Genomic DNA, 22,714 nt, shown 5'->3' with positions numbered 1-22,714 from the left:
GACGCTGAAGCTCTAACACTTTGGCCACCTGATGCGAAGAGCCGACTCATTGGAAAAGACCCTGATGCCGGAAAAGATTGAGGGCAGGAGGGGAAAGGGATGACAGAGGATGAGATGGTTGGATGACATCACTGACTCGATGAACATGAGTTTGAGCAAACTCTGGGAGACAGTGAAGGACAGGGAAGCCTGGTGTGCTGCAGTCCATGGGGTTGCAAAGAGTCAGACACGACTCAGCAACTGAACAACAACTGCTGCTCACAGTGGAGGAGTAAAGAGGCAGGGAAAAGCAGCGCCCCAGCACCCAGACCATCTTTACCAAACTCCAGGACTATGCCAGCCGGAATAAGCAACACCACCATTTCAGGGAAACCAAAGAGATATTTACTGCACTGGGGCCACAGTGCCATCTAATGTGAGGGGCATCACCCACCTGTCTACCTGCCGCACAAAGAAGACCGGAGATCCACAAAGTGCCCGCTGAATGCACATCTGAAAACCATGCCCCTGCTGATCTGGGCTCCTTAGTGACCCAGCACTTACAGCAAATATCAGGCAAGCCAGCAGGCAGGCTGTTCAGAGGGGCTTGGGTGATGGCGCTGAGGCTTCGCCCTTCTCATTTTTTGCAGAATCTCTCCATAAGCACGCATCAACCAAAAGCAGCATATCTCCAGTATTTATTTTAACCTCGGGGGGAAATACTGGGCTGAGAACAGGTCAGCACACTATGATGACATGACGGGATTTGCAGGCCCCACTTCCTCATACAGAAGAGAGAAGCAAGCGCCAATGGCAAAAGAAAAGAAGGGTTGCAGACTCTCCACCAAAGGGCAGGTGGCCTCTTGATCCACACCCAGGTGATCACCCATCCACCTGTGAAGTGAGCAAGTCTCCCAGCAGTAGGAGTGCCACACACACTTGTCAAAAGCAGGGCTTAGGACTTCCCTGGGGGTCCAGAGGTTAAGAATCCACCTGCCAATGCCGGGGACACAGGTTCGATCCCTGGTCCTGGAAGATCCCACAGGCTGCGGGCCAACCGCACGCTACAACTACTGAGCCTGGGCTCTAGATGCTCCACAAGAAGGGAAGTCACCGCAGTGAGAAGCCCCGTACCACAACAAAGGGTAACCCCCACTCCCAGCAACCCAGTGCAGCCAAAAATAAATAAATAAAATATTTTAAAAATAAAGTATCAGCTATATATTGTCCATATGAGACTTAATTAAAAAAAAAAAAAAAAAGCAGGGCTTACAAAGAGGGCAAAGGGCACTTAGGTCCAAAGGCAACATCCGAGATAAATCCTCACAAACCCGCTTGAACCAGTCCGAGGCACTTTCACACTGCGCTCTCCTCTTCCATTTGGACGGGGCACACAATTCCTGTGCTTGCAGTCAGTCACTCATTCATTCAACAAACATTTACTTAGCACCTAGCAGATGTCATACACCACCAGGCTGGCACAGAGTCTAGACTACAAGCTACGGCCAGTCACCTGCATTCAAGTGGCACACAACAGAGAAGGCTAATATATCTGAAAAAGGATGAAGGTTTTTTTTTTAAGCCTCTGGCTTCTTGGGCTTCCCTGGTTGCTCAGTAGTAAAGAATCTGCCTGCCAATACAGGAGACATGGGTTAGATCCCTGGTTGAAGAAGATCCCACATGGCACAGAGCAAGTAAGACCCTGCACCACAACCACTGAGCCTCTGCTCTAGAGCCGGGGAACCGCAACTACTGAAGCCCCTGCACCCTAGAGCCAGGACTCCCCAAGGAGAGGGGCCACCGAAATGGGAAGCCAACTAGAAGAGTAGCCACCCCCCACAATCTCCCCCATTGCCTAAACCAGAGGAAAGCCCTGGAAGCAAGGAAGACCCAGCACAAGCAAACATTAATTCCAAAAATTAATTAATCAATTAAAAAAATGTTTTAAAGCCTCTGGCTTCTCAAAGCACTCTGGATCTCTCTATTTTCACAATCTGCACTCTGTTTTAAATACTGGTGGATCTCCTCTGGCCTCCTCAGGTGGTAAGCCCCCTGAAGACAGAGGCTATCTTCTGTTCAGCACCGTCTTTGGTGTCTTAATTACCCAAAAAATACCATTGAATGTAACTGAAATAGAAAACAAACACTACTCTTCCCAGATCTTTGGCCTTACTGTTTCGGAAGGCTCTGCTCCCCAAGTAAGAAAGATGATGAAGCTTCAGAAAGGAGGAAAGCGGGGGGTGGGGCGGGGGTGGGGAGGGGTGGCTGACTTAGATATATTGAACACAACAGGAGTACAGTGTTGGAACTCCAGCCCAAGCGCACCCACCCCGCGGCAGCCCGAGGCGCCCCCTCCCCCTCCCCCTTCCTCCAGGAGCCACAGCTGGCGTCCCGGTGGAAGGCCTGTCCCCTCCCCCTGCTCCGCTGTTTGCTCTCCTCCGAAAATCCCCATTTGGAGTCCGAAAGAAAGACAGGGGGGTGGGAGGGGCGCGAGAGGAGTTAGAAGGGGAAGATGCACCAAGTAGGAAGGAAACCTCCCCGCGAGGGGCTGGGGGCAGGGCTGGCCTGGGGAGGAGATGTGACCGCCTCGAGAGAGATGGCCCGGCCGCGCCTCCTCTCTGGACGTGTCTGCACACTTTTCGTTCCTACACTGCCTCTCTTTTCTCTTTCCTCTTTTTTTTTTTTTTTTAATTCGATGCATTAACAGTCTTTAGAACTGGAGCAGAAGAGGGAAGCGTGTAAGGTGGAGGGGAAGAAGTTGTTGAGACAGCCAGCCAGACCCCCTCGCCTGCTTTCCCCAATCTAGCACCCCACCTGCATTTTAGGGCCGTTTCCTCCAAAGCACCCCAGAGCCCTCAGGTCCAGAAGCCCGAGAGCGCTCGGGCTGAGCCCACTGGGCAGGGGCGGGATCTCCCTGGAGAGGGTTCTAGGCCTGCCACGGAATCCGGCTAATAGGGGAAGAGAAAGATGCGTCTCCGAGGCCCCATCCGTGCCCCGGGGGACTTGCCTGGACGTCGTCCGCTTGCCTCCCCTACCTGCAGCCCGGGCAGTCGTTGCAGGGCGGGTACCCCAGCGCCAGAACCCGCCGAGAAGTTTCGCCGCTGCAAACGTGAGAAATCGCAGCTCGGCAGAACACCCGCCCCCACCCAGTCGGCGGCCCCACCCCCGCAGCCCGACCCCTGGCGGCGGCGACCTTGGCCACCCCGGACGCTCCCGAGGGCCGAAGGGGGTGGGGGGGGGGGGCTACCCTGCGGGCTCCCCGGGGGCCATTGGAGGCGGCCGGGGGCGGTGGCGACCCGCCCCGGGGTCCTGGGTCCGCAGGTGGGCACCCCCCATCCGCCGCCCGGCCTCCCTGCCGGCCCTGGCGGTGCGCGCCCCGGCCGGCGCGGGTGCCCCACTTACCCCGCCGCGCAGGGCCGGGGCTCGGGCAGGGTGCGCGCGTTACATCCGGCTGGAAGCGCCTCTAGGGCCCGCCGGGCCGTCGCTCTCGGGGGGACGGAGGGGACGGGGGGTGGTCTCTGTCGCCGCCAAACTCTCGGGGGCCTCTGGCTCCTCCTGCTCTTCTCCCCCCGAGCCCTCACTCCCTCCTTCTCTCTCGTCTCTCGGCTCTTTTTTCCGGGTTAATTACGTTTCGCATTAAAGCAAAACCCAGCCCCGGATGTGAGTACAAAGCTCCGCCGAGCCCGCCGGGGGAGGAGAGGGGTGCCGGGGCTGCCAGGGGGGCGCGGCCGGGGGCGCGGACCTCGCGGGGGCGGGGAGCCCGGCGGCGGCCCCCAAGGCTGGGTGCGGGGATCACCCCCCCCCCCCACCCTCGCCCTCGCCCGCGGGGGCGGCCGCGCAGGTGGGACGCGGGCCGGGAAGCCAGCCTGGCGGAGGGAGGCCCTGCCTCGGACGCTGGGCAGCAGGTGTCCGAGTGGGAAGGGGGCCCGGGGATGAGAGCATCCTTGGGGGAGGGAGGCGAGCCAGAGCGCGGGCTCACTCTTGACTCCATTTCTTCTTCCCCAACCCCCTCCTCCAGAGACTTCAGGCGGTCCTCCGTCGGACCCCGAGTCTTTAGCCATCTGGGACCGCGGGGCTGAGGTTTAGGGTTAGGGTCGAAGCAAGTTATCTCAGCTCTCCCGGGTTGTCATGAATGAGCCCCAGGAGCCCGGTGGGGTCGCACGTTCTAAGGGTGCATAGGGGCTTTCTTCCGAGCGTGGCGCCAAGACGCCCTCCCAGCCCTCGGAGCTGGAGGGTGCTCTGGGGAAAAAAATGGGAAATCGACAAGCAGGTATGACGTCCTATTGCAGAGAGGGACCGAAGAGAACCCAAGGTGCCGGCGCAGCCTCTGCCTTATCTCGTTCGATCCACGCGGCCACCCTATGGGTATCAATCCCCTCCACGATGAGGAAACCGAGAGTCAGAGACGTTAAGTAACTTGCCCTGGGTCCCACGGCTACCAATGGCAGGTCTGTCAGGTTCTGACGCCAGCCTCGCACGGAGAAGACAGATAATTGAAATGTACGCGTTGTCAGGCGCCTAACATTCGAAGCCCAGAAACGCGGTGGATTCACCCCGGGATGGAGGACCTGGAGCTGCGATTTCTGGGGATTCGGATGCAGTTGCAGTTGATGAGGTCGGAGTCCTAATTGCAAAGCTTTGACTGAGGGGAGGGCCTAAGAAGACGTCGAGGCTCAAAGTCTGGCTGGGCGGGATTGCCGCAAAGGCTGGTCCGTGACCCAGAGATGCAGGGGAAAGACGGACTGTTAAAAGTCTCTGGGACCTGAGGCAGCAAAGCTTGGAGAAAGGGGTGGGGGCCAGCCAGATGAGCCGGGAGGCAGGCAGGATCAGGCAGAGCACACGCCCCGAAAACACCGGTGATGAAACCACACAAGTTTCCTCTTCCATTTTGATTGCCAAAGCAGAAATGAGCCTCCTCGCTCTCTCAGGTGTGAAAAAAGACTGTTTGCTTTAGAACATTTTGCTTTGAATGAGGAAGGAAAGGGGGACACAAGAGAAAGAGCATTTCCTTTGAAATAAATACATCAACATCTTTTTTGTTGTTGTTTTTTCTGCTCATGAAGATTTTTGCTAGTCACATACATTTCAGGCAAAGCGTATACTCCACAACCAGATGGCCTGGGTCTGAACACCAGCTCTGGAGCTTATTAGCTTTGATCTCAGAGCAAAGTGACAACCTTTCTTGGTCTTATTTTCTACATCTGGATGCTTGCAAAGAATAAATGAATTAACATTTGTAGAATGTTTGGATTACTGCGGAACGTGAGGTAGGTGCTATGAAAATGTTTTTTTAATTTAAAATTAGATTACGGTTTTCAGCGTGAAAAGGAACAAAATTCCATCCAACTGCCAGCAAATCCAACTGGAACGGACAGTTTCCAGTGGGAGCAATGAGGGAAAAGTCTCCAGTTCCATGGTATGGTTTATATTAAAGCCCATAAAACTCTAGTCCCCCAGGGAGCTTGCCTGAGTCACTCATTCACAGAGCCACAAATATTTCCTGAGCACTACTGTATTGGATGCCTGGGAGGCAAAGCTCTCTGAAAGGATGCAAGTGTCACTCAGAGGCTGAGGCAGCCTTGTATTGCTCCTGGAAGGGCCATGAAAATGGCACACAGTGAGAAAGTACCACCGCATGCACTGGTTCACTTGGGAGGAGGTCCTGGAAGGAGTTGGAAGCAGTTCTCAGGAAATAGGCCTGAGAACTGCTATCCAAAAATCTACAAGCAATAAATGCTGGAGACGGTGTGGAGAAAAGGGAACCCTCTTACACTATTGGTGGGAATGCAAACTAGTACAGCCACTATGGAGAACAGTGTGGAGATTCCTTAAAAAACTGGAAATAGAACTGCCATATGACCCAGCAATCCCACTGCTGGGCATACACACCAAGGAAACCAGAATTGAAAGAGACACGTGTACCCCAATGTTCATCCCAGCACTGTTTACAATAGCCAGGACATGGAAGCAACCTAGATGTCCATCAGCAGATGAATGGATAAGAAAGCTGTAGTACATATACACAATGGAGTATTACTCAGCCATTAAAAAGAATACATTTGAATCAGTTCTAATGAGGTGGATGAAACTGGAGCCTATTATACAGAGTGAAGTAAGTCAGAAAGAAAAACACCAATACAGTATACTAACACATATATATGGAATTTAGAAAGATGGTAATGATAACCCTGTATGCGAGATAGCAAAAGAGACACAGATGTATAGAACAGTCTTTTGGACTCTGTGGGAGAGGGCGAGGGTGGGATGGTTTGGGAGAATGGCATTGAAACATGTATATTACCATATGTGAAATGAATCACTAGTCCAGGTTGGATGCATAAGACAGGGTGCTCAGGGCTGGTGCACTGGGATGACCCTGAGGGATGGGATGGGGAGGGAGGTGGGAGGGGGTTCAGGATGGGGGACACATGTACACACATGGAGGATTCATGTCAATGTATGGCAAAACCACTACAATATTGTAAAGTAATTAGCCTCCAACTAAGATAAATAAATTTATATTAAAAAAAAAAAAAAGAAATAGGCCTGAGAAGACCGGGGCAGTTTGACTCCGGTGATAGGCTAGGAGAAGGGTCACTGGTACACTTCCAGTGATGCTTCTCCTTCACTGGGAAGCCCCGTTTACTGCCAGACTTGTCCCTGGCCAGGACCTGGCCCCAGTCTGACTTCTGTATTTCTGGTGCTTCCTCAGAAGACCCCCATCACCTTCTACCATAGAGGCAAAGATGGTCAATTGAGTCTGAGCCCTGCTGTGGTCCATTGACCATCTCTGACACATTTTGAAAATATTTCCATTGACTGATTTTATGAGGTTTTTTTTTCAGTGCAATAAACAGCCCAGACATCTGAAAATGAGACTCTGCCTGTGGGGAAAGGAATGTCAGAAAGGGCCTTTCACAGCAGCGATTTCACTCCCCTGATGTGTCAGTGCAAATGAGGTTCAACAACTTGCTCAAGGTTTTGCAGCTGGTTAGTGGCAGAGATGTTTCTGGAACCCAGGGTGGAGAATCTTAGTATTGATACAGGAACCTTCCCATGACAATGGAGACTACTGGTCCAGAACCTAAGAGTTTAAACAGAGAGTCTTATACTCTAGCCATTTATGCACTTTCTATTCATTTTCAGTGTTCACGGCTGGGTTACCAAGTGCCCTAACAACCTTCAGTGCTGAGCCAGGGCACCCTCCAGGGAACCGCATTGTTCTCTGTCCTTAAAGACACGCATTATATAAGGTACCAGGTTGCAGCTGGGGCCAGTGACTTCTGTTGGGGAAAGTGTGGGACTGAAGAGGCCAAGGTCAGTGGTTGATCTTGGTTCAGGCCGGTTCATTTTGCACAAAGATAAATTGCTCCAAGGCCATTGCACTTCTAATGCTAGCTGGTCATTTTGTAGAGTTGCTATTGGTTTCAGTAGCCAAGTACCATCCATTTCTCGAAAGATAACTCAAACTACTATTGTTCTATTCAGTTCTATTCACTCAGCGAACAATTATCTGAACCTATTAACCATTTTTTCCTCCCATATAACTTGTGCTCAGTCACATCCAACACCTTGAGACCCTTTAGGCTGTAGCCCACCAGCTTGCTCTGTCCATGGGATTTCCCAGGCAAGAATACTGGAGTGGGTTGCCATTTCCTCCTCCAGGGGATCTTCCCAATCCTGGGACTGAACTCAAGCCTCCTGTGTCTCCTGCATTGCAGGTGGATTCTTTGCCACTGTGCCACCTGGGAAGCCAAGGAGAGATGTAGATTGCCCTCCCTTGGGCTGTCCACCAACTCCTGTCATGGTGTGGTCCACAGATGGAGAGGGGGCCGGCTGGCGAGTCAGAGCAGAGCAGGCAGCTCCAGTGTCTACAGGAAATTCAGTTTTACCTGCCACATCAAGGGTGACCCAAGGCTCCGCTGGGATAATGAGAGTGGATCAAGTGGGATCCATAGCCAAGGCAGGCCCTCGGGCCACATTGTTCAGTATGTGGGCTCTCTCATCCAGCTTATTCACAAAGAACTGGGGCTGGTCAGGGTTGCCTCTCCAGCGTCCCCCAGTAGGGCGCTGAGGACATTCCCGCTTCCAGTGCCCTCCTTTATGATAAAAAGCACATTGGTTCAGGCCTAGGCAGTTTCTTGGTGGTCTGTCCAGCTTTCTCAGTCTTTCAAGTTCCCCTCGAAGTGGTGGGTGAATCAGAACAGCCAAGAGTATATATGTCAAATAATACATTCGCTGCAGCATTGCTCATAATAGTGAAATTTGGAAATCACTGTCATATTCCTCAGTGAGGGACTGACCAGGTAAATACTGTTCAGTTCAGTCGCTCAGTCATGTCTGACTCTTTGCGACCCCATGAATCGCAGTACGACAGGCCTCCCTGTCCATCACCAACTCCCATAGTTCACCCAAACTCATGTGCATAGTCGGTGATGCCATCCAGCCATCTCATAGAACTAACACCCAAAAAACATGTCCTTCTCATTATAGGGGCCTGGAATGCAAAAGTGGGAAGTCAAGAAACACCCGGAGTAACAGGCCAGTTTGGCCTTGGAGTACAGAATGAAGCAGGGCAAAGGCTAATAGAGTTTTGCCAAGAGAACGCACTGGTCACAGCAAACACCCTCTTCCAACAACACAAGAGAAGACTCTATACATGGACATCACCGGATGGTCAACACTGAAATCAGACTGATTATATTCTTTGCAGCCAAAGATGGAGAAGCTCTATACAGTCAGCAAAAACAAGACCGGGAACTGACTGTGGCTCAGATCATGAACTCCTTATTGCCAAATTCAGACTTAAATTGAAGAAAGTAGGGAAAACCACTAGACCACTCAGGTATGACCTAAATCAAATCCTTTATGATTACACAATGGATATGAGAAATAGATTTAAGGGACAAGATCTGACAGAGTGCCTGATGAACTATGGATGGAGGGTCATGACATTGTACAGGAGACAGGGATCAAGACTATCCCCATGGAAAAAAATTACTGTTACAACCACATAATTTTATACTGTGTTGTTGTTCAGTAGCTAAGTCATGCCTGACTCTTTGTGACCCCATAAACTGCAGCATGCCAGGCTTCTCTGTCCTTCACTATCTCCCGGAGTTAGCTCAAACTCATGCTCACTGACTCAGTGAAACCATCCAACCATCTCATCCTCTGTTGCCCCCTTCTCCTACTGCCCTCAATCTTTCCCAGCATTAGGGTCTTTTCCTATGAGTTGGCTCCTTGCATCAGGTGGCCAAAGTATTGGAGCTAAGATCTGACATGCCTCTTGGTCAAGAAAACATAAAACAGAAGCAACATTGTAACAAATTCAATACAGACTTTAAAAAATTGTCCACATCAAAAAAAAAAAAAAAAAAGAGCTAGTGGAGGTTTTTGAACAAGGTAGTCACACAATTAGAAGTGAATAAGCAGCAATTTCATAGTTTGTGGCTTCATGGTAACTGGTCTCTAACACCAAGCTACCACCAGGGATGTGACTCCTGACTCTCTCCCAAATGAGCTGTGTAGTCATGCACCAGATACCCTACTTTTCTGTATTTCTATAAAACAGAGAAGGTGGTGATAACACATAACCTATCTTATACCACTGTTGTTGAGATTCGGTGAGTTAATGTTCTTAGGGCACATGGTAATTGCTGAGAATGTCAGTTAAATTTTAACAGTTTCATACCTTTGGATTAAAATCTTTGCATTTCATTTTGAAACTTTTACTAAAAAGAGCTCACATTACATGACAAATTATTAGCTGTTCCTTCTTCACACTTTCACAGGATTATAGATAATCAATCCTGTTTTACACAGATGAAAGAATTTAGGTTTTTAAGGAGAGACACTCTTGGAATCACAGAGCCAGACATGAATTCTGAGTCTTGGTTCAGTGGTCCCCTAAGCTTTTTTGCTTAGCTCCAATCCTCAGCTTTGAGAACAGAAAAAGATAGAAGAACACTGGCAATTTCTGTTTATAGGATAAGGGAAAGAGTGGTAAGGGACATTAATAAAGTAAAATCAAAAGAGAGAAAACTTCTATGAAATGCCTGGAAGTGTGTATGTAAAATCAAATTTTATATACACAAGTGTATACATATTGATATGTGTGTATTACAGTGAATTATGCTGCCTCTCAAAATAAAACGTGTATGTTGAAGACCTAACTCACAATCTGACTGCATTTAGAGACAGAGCCTTTTAAGAAGTAGTTAAGGTTAACTGAGCTCATGAGGGTGAGGTCCTAATCCAACAGAACTGATAGCCATATAAGAAGAGGAAGCGATCTCGCCCTGTCTCCAGGGCACACAGAAAGGCCGTGTGAACACACAAGAGGGCAGCCATCTGCAATCCTAGAAGAGAGCTCTCGCCAGAGCCCAACCTAGCTGGCAACCCCCTCCCGGACTCCAGCCTCCAGAACGCTGAGAAAAGAAATTTCTGTTGTTTGAGCCACCCACTCTATAGTACTTCTTATGCTCATACATATAGAGAGAGACAGTACTTACGGACACATGCCAGAATTACTTCCCAGTGACAGAGTTTGGAAAACATTGCCATACTGTTAAATCTGACTCTAATATAAACTTCAAAACGAAGCGCCCATCCAGCCCCCAGAAATAACAGTCTCCTGGCCAAATGCACCATTCCTATTGATTCATGTGATGGCATTGTTTTTCCGTCAGTTTGAATAAAGGCAGTGCATGGCTGGGATTCCTGCATTCCCCGAGATTACAGGGAAAGAACTGGGTCTGTGGAATCAGAGAGAGAGAGAGAGAATGAATAGACAGACATTAGTACCTTAGGTTTGGATCCATGACCGTGCTTTGGTTCTATAGTTAACATATTTTTGCTTAGACTAGTTTCATAATTCATTTCCTCAGCACCAAGCCTACATGAGGGCTACAATTAGAAAATACTGGGGTGAAGGTGGTCAGAGTTGGTAGCTGGAATAAACTCTGTCCGGTTTATTCCAAGAGATGCCTGTGGTGGTCAGTGAACCGGATTGGCTATTACCTCAGTGATTCTCAACACAAGCTGGTGATTACAAAACAAAGAAAATCAAACAGGATATTTGGACAGATGGATTTATGTCCTTCCATTATTTTGTTATTAGGAAATACATGCACGCCGTACAAAGTTCAAAAGGGACAAAAGAGGAAGGATGAACAAATATTTTATTCTAAAAAGTCTTTTTTTTCCTGAACTTTCCAAGTATTCTTCCCTAAGCATGTATTATTTTATGATTATGGGGAAAAATGTTACTTTTATAGGCAAATAACTAGCTTTTAATTTAAAAATACCGCAGACATCTTATAGTTGCTTTGTGACTAAAAAAACTAACTTTATCTTCAACTTAAAAATACTTGTGAGTCCATGGATGTATTTTTCAAGAAATTTTAGCCAATTTTGTATCCGTTCACATTAAAACTCCTGCCACTGGAAAAGATATATGAAACCTGACTGGCAGTTTGAACCTCCAGACCTGTGAAGTTCAGTGTGAGTCACCGGAGACAGGTAATTTACTAAGGAATCTTCTTTCAAATTTCACCATAATTTGTACAATGACTCCACATGTCTGTCAAACTTTGTTAAAATTAAGTGTAATACTAGGCTGGAGAGTTAAACCCAGTTCAGCTTCATTCCGTCATTTAGTAATTAAACAATAACAAGCTAAATTTATCCTTACACATAATACCTAATGACAGTTTGGATGTTCTAATTGGATAAGTGGCCAAATGCTCCCTCCAGCATCTGATGTCAGAAGATGTCACAGTGCTGGCTGGCTGCCAGACATATCAGGAACATGGTCTTGACCTGGAGGTCACTTTCTGGCAACTTCAGTCTCTGGAAGAGCACTCTGAACCGGAAGATAAGAGAGAAAGAGCCTCTGAATAGCCAAGTCCCTGTGTCTTCACGGAGATGCTTTTTTTAGGCTTGCTTATTGATTCTGGCTGAAGATCTAATTTCAAAAGGTCCAGTTATGTGGTTTCCCAGTCCTCAGTGGACTAGAAACCAAGAAAATAGAAAAGCTTTTGGAGATGGAGAGGGCCGGGGGAGGGAAAAATGACTTTATTCAGTTCATTCCTCTCTCTGTAAATGGATTACTTGACAACAACAAAGGAGAGAGAGAAAAGTTAATAAGCATTCCCCGAAGTTATATGTGCCCAAGACAATCTTCATCACTTTTGGTGATGACTTTGGGGTAGGAAAAAGTGGTTGAACTGTGATGGGCGCCTTGATTTTAGGTGAGAAGTTTCATAGTTTTGCTAGTAAGAGTGGTGAACTCGAGATCATTTCTGAGGTGGTTAAGAGAGGACAGGATTCATTCATGCTCTTGTATATTTTTAAAACATTATATCATGTGCGTTATGTTTCTTTTGCTTAGTAATATACTTTTTCAAATTATTTAATGCCCCTACAAAAGACTTTAAAGTAAAAGTACATGAAAAGAAAATTGTACAAATTAAAATATGGAAGACCAGGAACCATAAAACTCTAGAAGAAAACATGGGTAAGTTCCTTGACATTGGTCTTGGAAATTATTCTTGTTGGATTTGATACCAAAAGCAACAAAAGGCAACAGAAGCAAAAACAAACAAACGGCGCTGCACCAAACTAAAATTCTTCTGTCCCGGAAGAAAGCAAAGGAAAGAAAACCATCAACAAGATGAAAAGGGACCCTACAGAATGGGAGGAAATGTTACAAATCATATATCTGATAAGGGGTTAATATCCAAAATATATAAAGAAGTCATGTAACTCAACAACAAGGAAAAAACCAACAATCTGATTTTTTAAATAGGCAGAAGAGCTGAATAGACATTTTTCCAAAGAAGATATACAGATAGCTGACGGGTACCTGAAGGGATGCTCGGCATCATTCACCAGTGGGGAAATGCAAGTCACAACCACAATGAATATCACTTCACATGAATAAAGATGGCTTTTATCAAAAAGACAGCAAAGGAGAAGTCAGCAAGATGTGGAGAAAAGGGAACCCTTGGGCCCTGTTGGAATGCAAATTGGTGTAGCCACTATGGAAAACAGTATGGAGGTTCCTCAAAAAATTAAAAATAGAACAACCGTATGATCCAGCAGTTCCACTTCTGTGTATATATCAGAAAGAAACAAAATCACTGTCTCAAAAAAGATATCTGCACTCCCAGGTTCATTGCAGCATTATTCACCATAGCTAAGACAGAGAAACAAACTCAGTGCCCACTGACAGATGACTAGATAAGGAAAACGTGACATATATTCAATGAAATACCCTTCAGCCATAAAGAAGGAAATCCTGCCATTTGCAACAACATGGGTGGACCTTGAAGGCATTATACTAAGTGAAGTAAGACAGAGGAAAAACAGATTCTGTACGAACTCGCTTACATGTGGAATCTAAAAACCCCTGAACTTACAGAAACAGAGAACAGATTGGTGGTCGCCAGAGGCGAGTGGTGGGAGCTGGGGGTGGGGGTCGATGTAGGGGGAGAGAAGGTGGTCAAAAGGTGCAAATTTCCAGTTATAAGATAAATCAGTTCTGGGGCTGGATTGTACAGCATGGTAACTATAGCTAACTGTACCACATTGTGTATTTGAAAGTGAATACAAGAGTAGGTCTCAATGTGTACATCACAGAAAGAACTATCATTTACTCTTCTGTTCTGATGTGAATAACAGTGCTTCTCAAATTTGAAACTATCACAACATTGTTAAATGACTATGTTGTTGTTCAGTCGCTAAGTCACGTCTGACTCTTTGCAATCCCATGGACTGTGACTCCTCTGTCTTCGACTATCCCCCAGAGTTTGCTCAAATTCATGTCTATTGAGTCAGTGATGCTATCGAACCATCTCATCCTCTGCAGCCCCTTCTCCTCCCGCCCTCAGGCTTTCCCAGCATCAGGGTCTTTTCCAATGAGTCAGCTCTTTGCATCAGGTGGCCAAAGTATTGGCGCTTCAGCTTCAGCAACAGCTCTTCCAATGAATGTTCAGGGTAGATTTGCTTTAGGATTGACTGGTTGGATCTCCTTGCAGTCCAAGGGACTCTCAGGAGTCTTCTCTAGCACCACAATTCAAAAGCATCAATTCATTGTTGCCCAGCCTTCTTTATGGTCCAACTCTCACATCTCTACATGACTACTGAAGAAACCATAGCTTTGACTAGATGGACTTTTGTCAGCAAAGTGGTGTCTCTGCTTTTTAATACACTGTCTACGTTTGTCATAGCTTTTCTTCCAAGGAGCAGCATCTTTTATTTTTATGGCTGCAGTCACCATCCACGGTGATTTTGGAGCCCAAGAAAAGAAAAGTAACTGCTTCTACTTTTTCCCTTTTATTTGCCATGAAATGATGGAACCAGATGCCATGATCTTAGTTTTTCAGCACTGAGTTTCAAGTCAACTTTTTCACTCTCCTCTTTCACCCTTATCAAGAGGCTCTTTAGTTCCTCATTTCTCCCCAACTTCAACTGCTCCAGTCCCTATGACTGAGCTTCTCCATGTGGATTTCCTCTGCCATATGGACATATGGTTGCTTCCATTCTTTTTTTTTTTTTTTTTGCCTTCCTTAAAAAGAAAATCCACCAGAACCTTGGCTGCTATTTGAGGTAGTCAGTCTTCTATGAGGGGTTCACATCAGGGTCTGTTAGATGACTTCAATTAGTTACTATCCAGGACTGCGGCGGCTCCCCTATACTCAGAAGGTGACAAGCAAGCATTAGAGTAGAAGTCAAGTCTGTTAGAATGTAGCTTTGTAATTACATGTTACTGAGTACACCATGAGTCAAACCATGGCCAATGAAAAGTAACTGCATATTCTTGAAATAGTTCCGTGGTGAGCTCCAGGGGCTGGTTTATTTTTGGTTTCTCCAATTTAAGCCCTTGTATCATGACCCTGCAACTACCACCCAGTTCAGAGTAGAAGGGCAGCGTGATGGGGAACCAAGAACTTGGGACCAGGAATCCTCTGAAATTTTAGTAAAATGATGCTGACATGTTTTATTGTTTAAAGTTATAAAGTGTCTAGAAATGTAAGTATTATGAACAGAAATGGCAGGGAGACAATGATATAAAACAGTGATCAAACTTCTTCACCAACACCCGCTAAGAATTGCTGGAGGACTTCCCTGGTGGGCCAGTGTTTACGAATCCACATGCCATTGCAGGAGACACAGGTTCAATCTCTGGTCCAAGAGGATGCCACATGTCAAGGGGCAGCTGGGCCAGGACTGGGCAACTACTGAGCCCTTGTGCCTACAGCCTGTGCTCCACAACAACAGAAGCCACGACAGGAGAAGCCCTCCCACAGCAACTGGAGAGTAGCCCCTGTTCACTGCAACGAGAGAAAACCCACTTACCGAAAAAAGACCCAGCACAGCAAAAAGAAAATAAATAAGTTAACAATTTTTTAAATGCTGGAAAACTATGTATCCCTACACACATTTTTAAGTTGACATTTGTAACTTTTAATCACAAGTTTGAGTGATTGTAAAAAATGTGTTCTGCCAATTGTTAATTAACATAGGATATTTTAAAATGAAACTGTCATATCACTCTTTTTAAAGGTATCCAATAGAAATCAAGTATCATAGTAACTTGACACTGCCATTCCTTTTTAGAAAAGAACAAGTAGCTCTTTAACAGTCCGAGATGTTAAATTTTTCCCTTTCCTCCTTAAACTCTATTTTCATTCCACTTCTAGAGAAGTTTATCCAAATGTCATATATTTTTGATATCTTTTATTACTTTAACATCTATTATTTGGACATCTCTTACTGATTATCCCATCCCATTTTCTGAAACAAAAATGCCTCTATAAACTGATTTTACAATTTAGAAATTAAAAACTATCCTGCGACCTTCAGGCTCCAAGTGTGAAGACATTTTTTTGGAGACTAACTCACCATTGCCATAATTTGTAACAAGATAAATATACATGTCATTGATCACTAAACATGAAGCAGTAAAATGTTACTGGAAATTATTCTCTTAATGAGATGGATGAGGATGAATTTTAAAATATGTTATTTTTATATATTTACATATATATGTAATTAGTTCAAATATTCATCAATTAATATTACTTGGTGCAAGAATAAGCAGGTATAGCACCAATACGATCCCTATTTCTTATTTTCATGCACTGAGGAAACTTGTTGACCTGAACAAATAAATGGGGCTGTATGGAGTTTTGTTACAGCAGTGTTTAGGGTTAATCAGAAGAAAGGCTTCAGAGCAGGGTCTGTTATGACTGAGTGAACACAAACCCTGTGCAAAGATTTCCAGCCAGTTCAGCTTTGCTAGGGGACTTAAAATCTGTTTTTCATGTCATCAGAGCACTGTTCACAATAGCTAAGAGACGGAAGCAACCTAAATGTCCTCCAACAGAGGAATGGATAAAGAAGATGTAGTACATACATACAGTGGAATTTTACTGTGTGTGTGTACTCGGCCATTAAAAATAATGAAATAATGCCATGTGCAACAACATGGATGGACTTAGAGACTGTCATGCAGAGTGAGATAAGTCAGACAGAGAAGGAGAAATACTGTATGACATCCTTTATATGTGGAATCTTAAAAAGACATGATACAGAACAGAAGCAGACTCACAGACTTAGAGAACAAACTTATGGGAAGGGTGGGGGAAAGGAGAGTTAGGGAGTTTAGAATCAACATGGGCACATTGCTGGATTTAAAACGGATAACCAACAAGGACCTACTGTATAGCACAGAGAACTCTGCTCAATGTTATGTGGCAGCCTAGATGGGAGGGGAGTTTTGGGGGAGAATACATGTATGTGTATGGCTGAGTCCCTATCCCGTCCGCCTGAAACAATCACAACATTGTTAATAGGCTATAACTCTAATATAAAATTAAAAGTTTATAAAAAAATAAAACAAAAGGAAATCTGCTTTTCAGCAGAGCTGAATTTGGCAGTGTTGCTCAATTTTTTGAACTCCTTCGAACTGTAGGTCAGCCATCACTTCCAAAATTACTCTGTGGGGGAGGTTGGGGGGAGCATATGGGAACTCTCTGTACTGTCTGCTCAGTTCTCCTGCAAACCTGAAACTGCTCTTAAAAATAAAGTCTTCTTTTTTTTTAATTACTATAATGATCTATCAGTGGTCAACTCAGTTAGGTTTTTTTCTTCCAAGTTTTACAGAAGATCATACATTGGAAGCCACCTGCCTTGCAAAGTGACTTGCACCTCAGTTACAAAGGCTTTTGCTTTCTCAACGCAAACACCGATGTTTGTGTTGACCGTGGAGAGTGGCATGTGGGATCTTAGTTTCTGAACCAGGGATGGAACCCATGTCCCTGGCAGTGGAAGCGATTAGTCTTACCCACTAATCACCAGTGAAGTCCTTCACCCTATTTTTATTTTAACGTTTTTTCAGAAGTAATTATTTTGCTTATTGGTTATCTATTTTAAATACAGCAGTGCAAACAGAGATATTTTTACTCACCCCCTGTCTCCACCCTGGAGGTTTTTACAACAAAGGGCAATGCCTTTGTTTCCTTTTTTAGAAGAGAGAGAAGGCTGGTGTGAAAGGGCAGGTGGGAGCAGAGACAGATGGGCAGGCGCACATGAGACCTGGCTGTCTATCCATCTCCAGGAGATGGAGAAACTGATTCTCCTAAGACTGAGTCCTGTGGGGGCCGATCCTTTAAACACCACCCAGGGGAGGTGACTTAAGTGTGTTGTTGCTCAGTCATGTCCGACTCTTTGTGACCCTATGGACTGTAGCCCACCAGGCTCCGCCATCCATGGGATTTTCTAGCCAAGAATACTGGAATGGGTTGCCATGCCCTCCTCCAGGGGATCTTCCCAACCCAAGGATCGAACTGCATGTCCTGCATTGCAGGCGGATTCTTTACCATCTGAGCTACCAAGGTGACTTAAGAACTACCTCAAATACACAGAATTGTAATATCAGACTTTTAGTAACGTATCCGCTATTTGTCTGAAATTCAAATCGAACTGCAGGTCTAGTATCTATGGTCTACCTGGCAACCCTTCCTCACCGTAATCATCCATTTTCAGAGATGAGAGAAACTGAGACCTGAAAAGAACAAAGTACCAAGGATCTTTTATTGCTCCCTCCTCTGAATTCTCAAATACAGCTGATGTTTTCTCGCCTCTCATCACAGGGCCCATGCTTATCTGTCGCTCCTACGGTGATCCTATCCTCCTTACCCAGAGCAAAAACAACAACAATAACAAAACAAGCTATGATATGCATGAAAGGACAGAAGCTGTCGGGGGAAACTGAGACCAGGAACTGTCTTGAGAGAAGCAGAGAGAGCATGTGGGTACAGTGTGGGCGAAACATCTCTGCCCCATCACCTCAAAAACAGCGGCCAAAAAAAGGAGAGGGCATATAAAAAGACTCTGCTTTCAGGGCAGACACCAAAGTTATATGAAATTTGTAAATATTCCCCATCACAGGCTAACCCGTGGATACATAACAGAAAACATCATTCAAGTCCAGCTGCGAGTCTGATCACCTTTGCCATACATCATCCTGAGCTGCTTCTTAGGAAAGATACTGATCAAGCCTTTCATTTTTTTTCTTTCCCCTTCTGTTCTGTTTACTATCACTGCCCTCTCTCACTCCCCTCCCATCTCCCAAGCACCAAAAATAATTTGAATTTCGAACCTCTTTTTGGCCTTCCTGTGGGTGTGGGAGGACCTCCCTTGAGAATTGGTCTGGATCTAGGTGGTGGCATCCAGAATTTAGCAGCACCTCTGTCCGTACCCCACTCCCGCCTCCCTTTCTCAACACTCGGGGTGTTCAGGTGCCTTCACCCACCCCCCAAACCTTCTCTATCTCATCGTTAGTGAGAGGAGCCCCTCAGGAATCTCCGGCCTTCACTTACCTGCCCTGGTTTGGGAAGAACAAGGCTCCTTGCACAAGAAAGCCAGCTTCTCATCAACTGTAGGAAGCCACCTCCACATGGCCAAGGAACAAGGTGATAGTGATAAGGAGGGAGGCCAGACCTGAGCCCCTCGGTTCAAGAGACCCAAGCAATTTCCTGTTTTAGAGACAGTTTTAAAAACGGAAAAACTGATTAAATTCATAGAGGAGAGTGTGTGTGTGCTTCCCTCTCCCCCAGTCACCCCCGTGACCCCTTGACCTTTCTCTGGGGAACAGCTGATCTGCTTTTCTAAAAAATCTCTCTAGGGACTTCCCTGGTGGCTGAGTAATTCAGACTTCAGCTTCCACTGCAGGGAACACGGGTTCGATCCCTGACTGGGGAACTAAGATCCCACACGCTGTGTGGTGTGGTCAAAAAAAATTAAAAAAAAAAAAATCTCTCTAGGTCTAACCCCAGCCCCTCCCTGGCCCTCTGTGCTCACAGTCGTTCCTTAGCTGGTGTCTCAATACCCTGGTACATTTTTGTTACAAGAATAAGGAAAGGGGGTTGGGGGAATGAGAAGGAGAAAAGGGCATGAGTTTTTTTGTAGTTTGGGACAGTTTTTGGTCAATGTTTTCATGACTTGTTTCTTCTCCCCTGTTTCTTTCCAAGCTGAAGACAGCACTCAGAAACACTGCTAGTTACCTGCGGGATGTTCTTTTCTTTCTCTGGTCCAACCTGAGATGCTCTTCCTGGATTTGGAGTTGGGAGGGAGGAGATGAGAGGGGTGATGTGCAGGGATGAAGAGCCAGTTTCAGGCACCAAGCAGAGCCCCTGCTTTCGGTTCTGCAGAAAGCAGGGGCTCAGTGGACTCTGAGACTGTGGACGCTGAGCCCAGGATGGTGGGCACTCAGGTGCCTGGCCAAAGAGGAGAGAGGGCTCACCTCTCCCCTAGAGAGAGATGAGAGAGAAGGAGGAAGGGGGGAGATTGAGAAAGGAGGAAAGAAAGAAAAGGGGAAAAAATAAGGAAGAAAGAAAGGAGGAAGAGACAGAGGGAGGGCAAATTGTATATTCCTCTATTTTGACAGCTTCCTTATATTAAAATGGGTAATGATAATGCCCCACACACAGTGTTACTGTAAGGAATAAATAAAATGAAAGTATGGTAGTACAGGGCCTGATGTACAGTAGATGCTAAATTAATTTCATTGAGCATAAAGGACATATACACTTACCTTGTGTTTTCTTAGTTGTTTGCCTTCCCTCACTGGACTCTGAATGTCTTACTCATTTCCTCTGTCTGTGACAGGCTTCCCAGGTGACTCAGTGGTAAAGAATCTGCCTGCCAATGCAGGAGATGAAGGTTCATTCCCTGGGTCGGGAAGATCCCCTGGAGTAGGAAATGGCAACCCATTCCAGTATTCTTGCCTGGAGAATTCCATGGGCGGAGAAGCCTTGTGGGTTACAGTCCAAGGGGTCGAAAAGAGTCAGACACGACTGAGTGACTGAGCATGCACATACTCCCTCTACCTATGACAGTGCCTGGAATATAGTAGACAATATATATTTTTAAATTAATTCATCAACTAATTAATACCCAGTCCCATCCTCACCTGGCCCTGTTTGCCCTGCTGGTCAAGAATATACTCTTCGCCCTCTCTCCCTATGCTCCCTGGACCACCATTCTGAAACTTAAACTCTGAACAAAGGTTGTCGGACCTGTAGTGGATGAAATGCCAGTACTCCACTTCCTAAAAATACCGAAGAGTTTTCTCAGCAAGCACAGGAAGGCAAGAGATTCAGAAGCGCAGACTGTGGGTTGTTGATATTTCTAAATCCACTGCAGAACCGTGATGTGTTCAAATTAAAGCCAGAGTCCAAGGTGCTGTTTATATTCAAAGTATTATATTTTAAAGAGCAGAGGACATCAGCCTTCCCAACACATTCAAAGAGGGAGGAACAGCATTCTAAGAGAGAGAGAAAGAGGAAAAGGAATGAGGAAGAAAGAAAAAGGACGGAAGGGAGGGAGGGAAAGAAATAAAGCTGGAACAGTGGATTTTCAAACAGGCACATGGAAATCCCAGTTAAGCATGGTCTACTGGACACGTAATTTTATCTCTGCTGTCTCTTAAGCCTCCACTAAAATGATAGCAAAGGAGGAAAGGAACATACATCCTCAAGGACAAAGAATGTGAAAACAGCAACAACCAACAAAAAATGTTAAACCTTTTAAAAAACACAAAAGCTATGATCAGTGGAAACTAACCTATTATATCAGAAAAACCTAGACCTGTGAAGATTGGAAGCACCAAGAAACCAGCAGTTCAGCATCTCCAAGCCCCAGACAGGCTCAAGAATTCAAGGACCAGGAGCCTCTGAACTGGGTGGTGGAGGAGGTGTGGTTAGGGTGGGGCTGGAAACAGGAAGATGGGTTGAAAGCTTGCGTGAGAAGGAAGAAGAGTGAACACGGAAGCCTTGGGGCTGAGGATCTAGGCTCCACCGAGGACAGAAATGAGAGTGGAACAGCAGTCAGGGGTGGAGTCATCGAAAGCCCGTGTACTGAACAGAGTGCCACCACTTGCCCCGGCCTCCGTCTATATTTGGCTGGAAAAAATGCTGAAGAAAGCTTAAATTTCCACAATGTCCACCCCTAACCCCTAGCAGGAATGTGGAGGAGTAATCTCACTGGGAAACGGTCCAGCCCAAGAGAAAAAATCAAGCATTTGTCTCCCGGTTCAACGGCTTTGACACAGCCCACCTGTCTTCAAACCCACAGTTATGCTCAACAGTTTCAAGTAGATTTTAGTGCCTCACTGGTAACTATGAACCACCATCAAGGACCGTAGAGAAGGGAACTCCCCGGCAGTCCAGGGGTTAGGACTCCAGGCTCTCACTGATCAGGAAACTAAGATCCCAGAAGTTACACAGTGCCACCAAAAAAAAAATTGAATATTTGGGGGAATCCTCCAACGTAAAAGGTAGACTAAAACAAACGGAGGGAAAAAGGGAGCACTTTGAAGAAACAAAGGCAATGCAGGGATGGAAAAAATACTATTAATATAACATTGAGGTAAAAAAAAGATACTGTGTTCATTTTCAAAATGATAGTAATTTTCTAAAAATATCAGGATGCCTTTTAATGAGAGAGAGAGCATACAGAAAACAAAAAAGACGTCACAGAGGTTACAAATATGATAGAGAAAGAAATTCTTTCAGAGGGTTGAAAGGTCAAATTGAGGGAATCTACCAAAAGCTGAAATAGAAAGACAAAAAGTTGGAAAGTAAGAAAGATGAAAAAAAATTGATATAAATTCAGGAGACTCAATATCTGCTAAACGAGAGTTATGAAAAGAGAAAACAGAGAAACTAAATGAAGATGAGTCCCGGAACTGAAGTATGTCAATTGGAGGGATGGGGTGGAGAGGGAGGTGGGAGGGGTCCCAGAGGAAAGTGGACACGTATGTGCCTATGGCTGATTCATGTGGATGTATGGCAAAAACCACCACAGTACTGTAATTATCCTCCAACTAAAATAAATAATTTTTAAAAAATGGCCAGTGAGTGCCCAGGACAAAGAGTGAAAGCAGACCCACACAAAGACACACACCAAGACACATCTCACATCGCTGTGAGACTTCAGAACCTCGGGGATCAAGAGAAGGCCCCAAAACTTCCAGAAAGAAGTATATCACACGGAGAAGTCAAGGAGTCAAAATGGCTTCAGACTTCTGAACAGCAGGACAAAGGGCTCAAGGCCTTCCAAAGGCACTGAAAGGATAAAACGATTTATAACCTAGACTTCTATACCCAACCAAAGTGTAAACCAATCATGAAAACAGAATAAAGATATTTTTCAGGCATCCGTT

At 45.8% G+C, this 22,714-nt stretch overlaps 1 protein-coding gene across 4 annotated transcripts in view; it reads right to left on the bottom strand.

The window, feature by feature from the left end:
- The window catches only part of PLEKHA2 (pleckstrin homology domain containing A2), an 81,499-nt gene extending 60,305 nt beyond the window's left edge, over positions 1-21,194 (bottom strand). The window contains exons 1-3 of one of the 4 annotated variants that reach the window (XM_061404548.1): positions 21,115-21,194; positions 20,084-20,390; positions 18,870-19,025 (exon numbers count right to left, since the gene is read on the bottom strand). The gene's annotated coding sequence lies outside the window, so the exon portion shown is untranslated. Of the gene's footprint in view, positions 1-2,986; positions 3,104-3,381; positions 3,472-18,869; positions 19,026-20,083; positions 20,391-21,114 lie in introns of those variants that run through there. The other 3 variants (XM_061404547.1, XM_061404545.1, XM_061404546.1) reach the window with 3 other exon arrangements.
- Between the last annotated feature and the right edge of the window lie 1,520 nt (positions 21,195-22,714).

Source organism: Bos javanicus, chromosome 27, assembly GCF_032452875.1.
Source record: "Bos javanicus breed banteng chromosome 27, ARS-OSU_banteng_1.0, whole genome shotgun sequence".
Taxonomy (NCBI): Eukaryota; Metazoa; Chordata; class Mammalia; order Artiodactyla; family Bovidae; genus Bos; species Bos javanicus.
Note: the sequence above shows the minus strand (reverse complement) of the source record. Positions and strands in the feature narration are given on the sequence as shown.